The sequence below is a fragment of the Zea mays genome, chromosome 8, assembly GCF_902167145.1.
Source record: "Zea mays cultivar B73 chromosome 8, Zm-B73-REFERENCE-NAM-5.0, whole genome shotgun sequence".
Taxonomy (NCBI): domain Eukaryota; kingdom Viridiplantae; phylum Streptophyta; class Magnoliopsida; order Poales; family Poaceae; genus Zea; species Zea mays.
Genome location: NC_050103.1, coordinates 144,788,742 through 144,793,989, shown reverse-complemented (window position 1 = coordinate 144,793,989; position 5,248 = coordinate 144,788,742). Strand labels below are relative to the sequence as shown.

The 5,248-nt window shown below is 47.9% G+C and overlaps 1 non-coding gene and 1 pseudogene across 1 annotated transcript; both read right to left on the bottom strand.

Moving 5' to 3' along the window:
• Positions 1–3,030: 3,030 nt before the first annotated feature.
• On the bottom strand, positions 3,031–3,169 carry LOC111590020 (small nucleolar RNA Z247). Its single transcript, XR_004852314.1, has one exon. It is a non-coding gene; the product is annotated as a small nucleolar RNA Z247 (small nucleolar RNA).
• A 1,090-nt stretch (positions 3,170–4,259) lies between these two features.
• On the bottom strand, positions 4,260–4,902 carry LOC103637350 (uncharacterized; annotated as a pseudogene).
• Between the last annotated feature and the right edge of the window lie 346 nt (positions 4,903–5,248).

Sequence of the window (5,248 nt, the reverse complement as noted above, 5' to 3'; positions counted from 1 at the left end):
TGTCCCTCCGCCAGGCTCCAGCGCTCCTCCGACGGCCACGACGCCACACGGACCAGGTGCCAAGACCTCTCCAGCTGCCACGACGGCATGTACTTAGGGCGCTAGCTCTCCTCCGCTAGACACGTTAGCACACTGCTACACCACCCATTGTACACCTGGATCCTCTCCTTGCGCCTATAAAAGGAAGGACCAGGGCCCTCTTAGAGAAGGTTGGCCGCGCGGGGAAGAGGACGGGACAGGCGCTTGCGTGAGGCCGCTCGCTCCCTCTCCCGCGTGGATGCTTGTAACCCCCTACTGCAAGCGCACCCGACCTAGGCGCGGGACGAACACGAAGGCCGCGGGATTTCCACCTCTCTCACGCCCGTCTCCGGCTGCCTTTTCCCCCCTTCGCGCTCGGCCTCACGCCGACCCATCTGGGCTAGGGCACGCGGCGACATTTCACTCGTCGGCCCAGGGACCCCCCGGTCTCGAAACGCCGACAATATTGTAGTAGGTTTAATGACTGGACTGAATGTGTCTTCATAATCTATACCATAACGTTGTTTAAAACCTTTTGCAACTAGTCGAGCTTTATATCTATCTAAGCTTCCATCCGCTTTTCTTTTAATTTTATACACCCATTTACATCCTATTACATTCGTGCCTTTTGTTGGTGGAACTAGCCGCCATGTCTTATTATTTATGAGAGCAGTGTATTCCAGATCCATAGCATTTTTCCAGTTGGAATTACTAAGTGCTTCCTCAAGACACTGGGGTTCACCAGAGGACGTAAAGCAGCCTTACCTGATCGTGCCATCAGTGTATACTTTTTCCTTCCGAATGCCACTCCTCAGTCTTGTACAGGGACGCGGAGCAGCCACTTGAACAGGTTCAGCAGCTGCTTCCCCAGACACCTCTTGTATAGTCAAATCAGGTGCACGCGCCTCAGTAGATGTTGTAGGCTGCTCAGGAGATGGTGCATGGAATCCGTCAGGTAACTGTTCATCTGTCATAGTAGCGTGAATAGTAGTGGCAGGCTCCCTATGTTGATCGGCTACTGTAGCAGGCACTGTAGCTACTTGGCGCCCATGCCCATGCGAGTGGTCATCATGAGATTCTCCATGTGATTCTCCCTCTGTAGCTACTTGGCGCCCATGCCCATGCGAGTGGTCATCACGTGATTCTCTCTCCCCTGGTGGCAGGCTTGCAACAATTGGTAGAGAGTTGTCATTTCGGTGAATAGTACCTCCTGCATAATGATGTTGTACTGCAATATTCTTATTAGGCATGTTAGTATCAACATGGAGAAAATCAGGGACATCAGGATCACATCTATCAGCACCTTTTTTAGTCGTAAAAGATGGCAACAAAAGAACTTCAGATCATAATCTAGCCCCAGCATTAGATTGGAGTGTAGAGAAGGGAAAAACAGTCTCATCAAATATGACATCTCTAGAGATGTAAACACGTCCAGTAGAGATATCGAGACATTTAAAACCCTTGTGAAGAGGACTATAGCCAAGAAAAGCACACTGCTTTGATCTGAATTGGAGTTTGTGAGTATTATAGGGGCGCAGATTAGGCCAACAAGCACAGCCAAAAATTCGTAAGGAAGAATAATCTGGATTTTGGTGAAAAAGACGTTCTATAGGAGTTTGATTATTAATAACCGGGCTAGGTAGTCTATTAATAAGATATGCGGCCGATAGAAAAGCTTCATCCCAAAATTTTAGCGGCATAGAAGCATGAGATAGTAAGGAGAGGCCAACTTCAACAATGTGTCGATGCTTTCGTTCAGCTGCCCCATTTTGCTGGTGCGTATGAGGGCAGGAGACCAAATGAGATATGCCAATTTTAGTAAAAAATGGATTTAACTTTTGATATTCTCCTCCCCAGTCTGTTTGAATGGCGCGGATTTTTCTATCAAACTGCCTTTCAATAAGTTGTTGAAATTCAATAAATTTTTGGAACACCTCAGATTTCAGTTTGATAAGGTAAATCCAGGTAAATTTGTTGTAATCATCAATGAAGCTGACATAATATTGTTTTCTGCCTACAGACTCAATTGCAGGACCCCAGACATCAGAAAATATGAGCTCTAAAGGAGAGCTGGACTTACTAGATGAAACAGGATATGGCAGCTGGTGTGCTTTTGCTTGCTGACAAGCATCGCATACAAACTCATTATTAGACTCATCTAAACAAGGGAGTTTATTACTTCTAACAATACGTTGAACTGTAGTGGATGAAGGATGTCCAAGACGATCATGCCACCGAGAGATCGATGGACGACTGACTCCATAGGCATGACACTTTATTGATGGTGATGGAGGAAGAGGGTATAGTCCATGGCGACATGGCCCTCTAAGGAGAGTGCGTCTAGTTGCCTGATCCTTAATAAAAAAAAATCTGGGTGAAATTCTATGAAGGCAGAATTATCTGTGGTTAATCGATGGACAGAAACAAGATTTTTCTTGGCTTCAGGAACATATAAAATATTTTTCAAATGAAGATTACGACTAGAGGTGCTAACAGAGGAATCATCAATGTGGCTGATTTTCATACCTTTGCCGTTGGCGGTGTGGATCTGATCTTCCCCGTTGTATTTATCTCGGATGGACAGTTTCTCTAGCTCACTGGTAATATGATCAGTAGCTCCGCTGTCAGTATACCAGTTTGTGTCTATTGTGTAAGAGCTTGTCGCAGTAGCAGCGTGGCGTTCTTCAGGGACGTAATTTTCATCATATCGATGCCAACAGTTGACAACTATGTGTCCTTTCTTGAAGCAGACTTGACATGGTTCGCTGCTTGGGTTGGAGCGTCGGTTACTGTAGCCACGTTGTCTCCCTATTCCTGCGCTGTTGTCATGTCCGCCTGGTACACCATTGTGGCTACGGTTAGAGGAGCTGCTCCCACCTGCAGCGTTGCTGTGGCCGCGAGTAGGTGGCCGAGCACGCCCACGACCACGGCTTGGTCCTCGAGAACGCCCCCAACGTCCTGCAATGTTAGCAGATCCAAACTGCTCTCCTTCTTGGATTAAATCCATTCTTGTTTCATAGCTTAGCATCTGAGAATATAATTCTTCAACAGAGATTGGCTCCACCCTTGCAACAAGGGCAGAAACAAGCGAAGTAAACTCACGGTCCAACCCAGTAATGATGTATTCGACGAGTTCGTCGTCTTCAAGAGGACGTCCTGCTGCTGCCATATCATCAGCATACCCCTTCATTTTTGCAAAATATTCAGCAACATTCATGTTATCCTTCTTGGTCGTCGAGAGAGCGATGCGGAGATTCACAGCCCGGGCTCGGGTCTGCGAGGCAAACACTGCCTGAATTTTTCTCCACGCATCGGCTGCTGTCTCAGATCTTGAGACGTGGACTAGAATTTCCTTGGAGATAGACGAGAGCAGGTAGCTGAGGACCTGTTGGTCCTGAGCATCCCACTCCTCGAACGCCGGATTTGGTGTCGTCTTGCCTCCAGCGTCCGCGATCTCTTTCTCCGGTACTGGTGTGGTACCAGTAAGATGGCCTATGAGGCGACATCCACGCATGGCTGCACGAACATGAGCTTCCCATATAGCATGATTTGCTCGGGGTAAGCTTCTCAAATACTGGATGGGCAATGAGAGGATTGGAGGAGGAATTCGACATGATTGCTGTAGGGGGTTTATGTGGCTCCGAATACCATGTAAATATTCAGAGGGCAGGTGAAGCGTCTTACCCTGTTAGGGGCCGCGTGCGTGTTTATATAGGCGCCCGGTGCGCAAGGCTATACAACAGATATACTTGAGTAACAACCTTCATCTATTCCTAAGCAAGCATATCTAGCCAATAAAGTAGCAGTAGGTTGTTACCCGAGTACAGGATATACATGGATATAGAATACATTGCATATCTATTCTAATAGGTACAACACACATCAATGGCTTAGCACAAAACAATTATGTTTTTACCTTCTAATTTGAACTTTATAATATAACATAAATGCCGAAATTCAGTTCAGTACAAAAATGACAGAAACTATGTTATCAACTGTTGATCCTGCTAGCCCTTAGGTATTCTTTTCCAGATTTTCAGGTCCGACTATGATATGGTTCTCTAAACATGGTAACATAACCTTGTATGGTTTCATGAAACGTTTCCCACCAAAGAGTTCACCAGAAGAAAGGTAAATGTGTGTTTTATTGTCAAATCCCATAGCAGGTAGCACGTAGAATAAGACCTACGTGCACAACAAACCAAATAGAATATTAGATTACTTCGGTAGTAAAAAATTGTTCATGATGAAAGGCTTACCATGTGCCTAGGAAGCCATCGTAATACTCCAGTAGCACTAGTTTTTCCTCCTGAGATGAAACCACTTATTCCCCATTCAGCAGCTTGGGAATGAAATTTTCTCCCTTCGTCTAGCAGGTTGGGAGGTGACAAAAGGGGTATTAGCATCACCAAACCAAACCAGACCACACAGACGGGCAGCCCTTGGAAGCACTTCAAGCGAGGGAGAAGGGCAACATGCCTAACGACCGGTGCCTACCGACAGAGGTGCTGTATGGCACTCGGAATTCCAGCAAGGATGAGGAGAAGACTTGAGGACTCTGTGTGCAAGATGAAGGATGGTGTGCCTCCTCCTCTAAGCTCTCCTTACTGGTGCGCCCTTTGCCGCTTTCTTCTCATCCACCACGGAAGTAAAGGAACGGAAGGGAGAGGAATCGAATGACGTGATGCAACGATTCCTGGCCGATGGCGGGGCTTCCATCTCCCGTGCTGTCTTGAAGCTTTCGTTGAGCGTGTCTTGACCGAAATGCTGCCCCTCGATCCATCTCCCAGGCGCGTGGTGACTTGGTGGACAAACGAGGGAGGCGTTGCAAGGAGAAAGGGAGAGAGGTGGGGGCCGTAGGGCGATGCGAGCAGCGGCGGCCATAGGTGGGGTGAAGCGAGACGACGAGGGATGGGGAGAGTAGGCGACAAAGCTATGGGAGAGAGGCGGTCTGGCGGCCACGTATCCGTGGGAGGTAGAGGAACCGGTCGGCTGGAAACGTCGAGACTCTTGAAGTCGTGAAAGGGTAGGCCGCTCGGTCCGATGAAGATCCTACGACTGTTAATATTTCGATGACGTGGATGCACGAAGAGCGGCCTTTACGTCGCGCTTTAATATATAGGAATGCAAGGAGAAAGGGAGAGAGGTGGGGGCCGCAGGACGATAAGAGCAGCGACGGCCATAGGTGGGGTGAAGCGAGACAGCGAGGGATGGGGAGAGTAGGCGACAA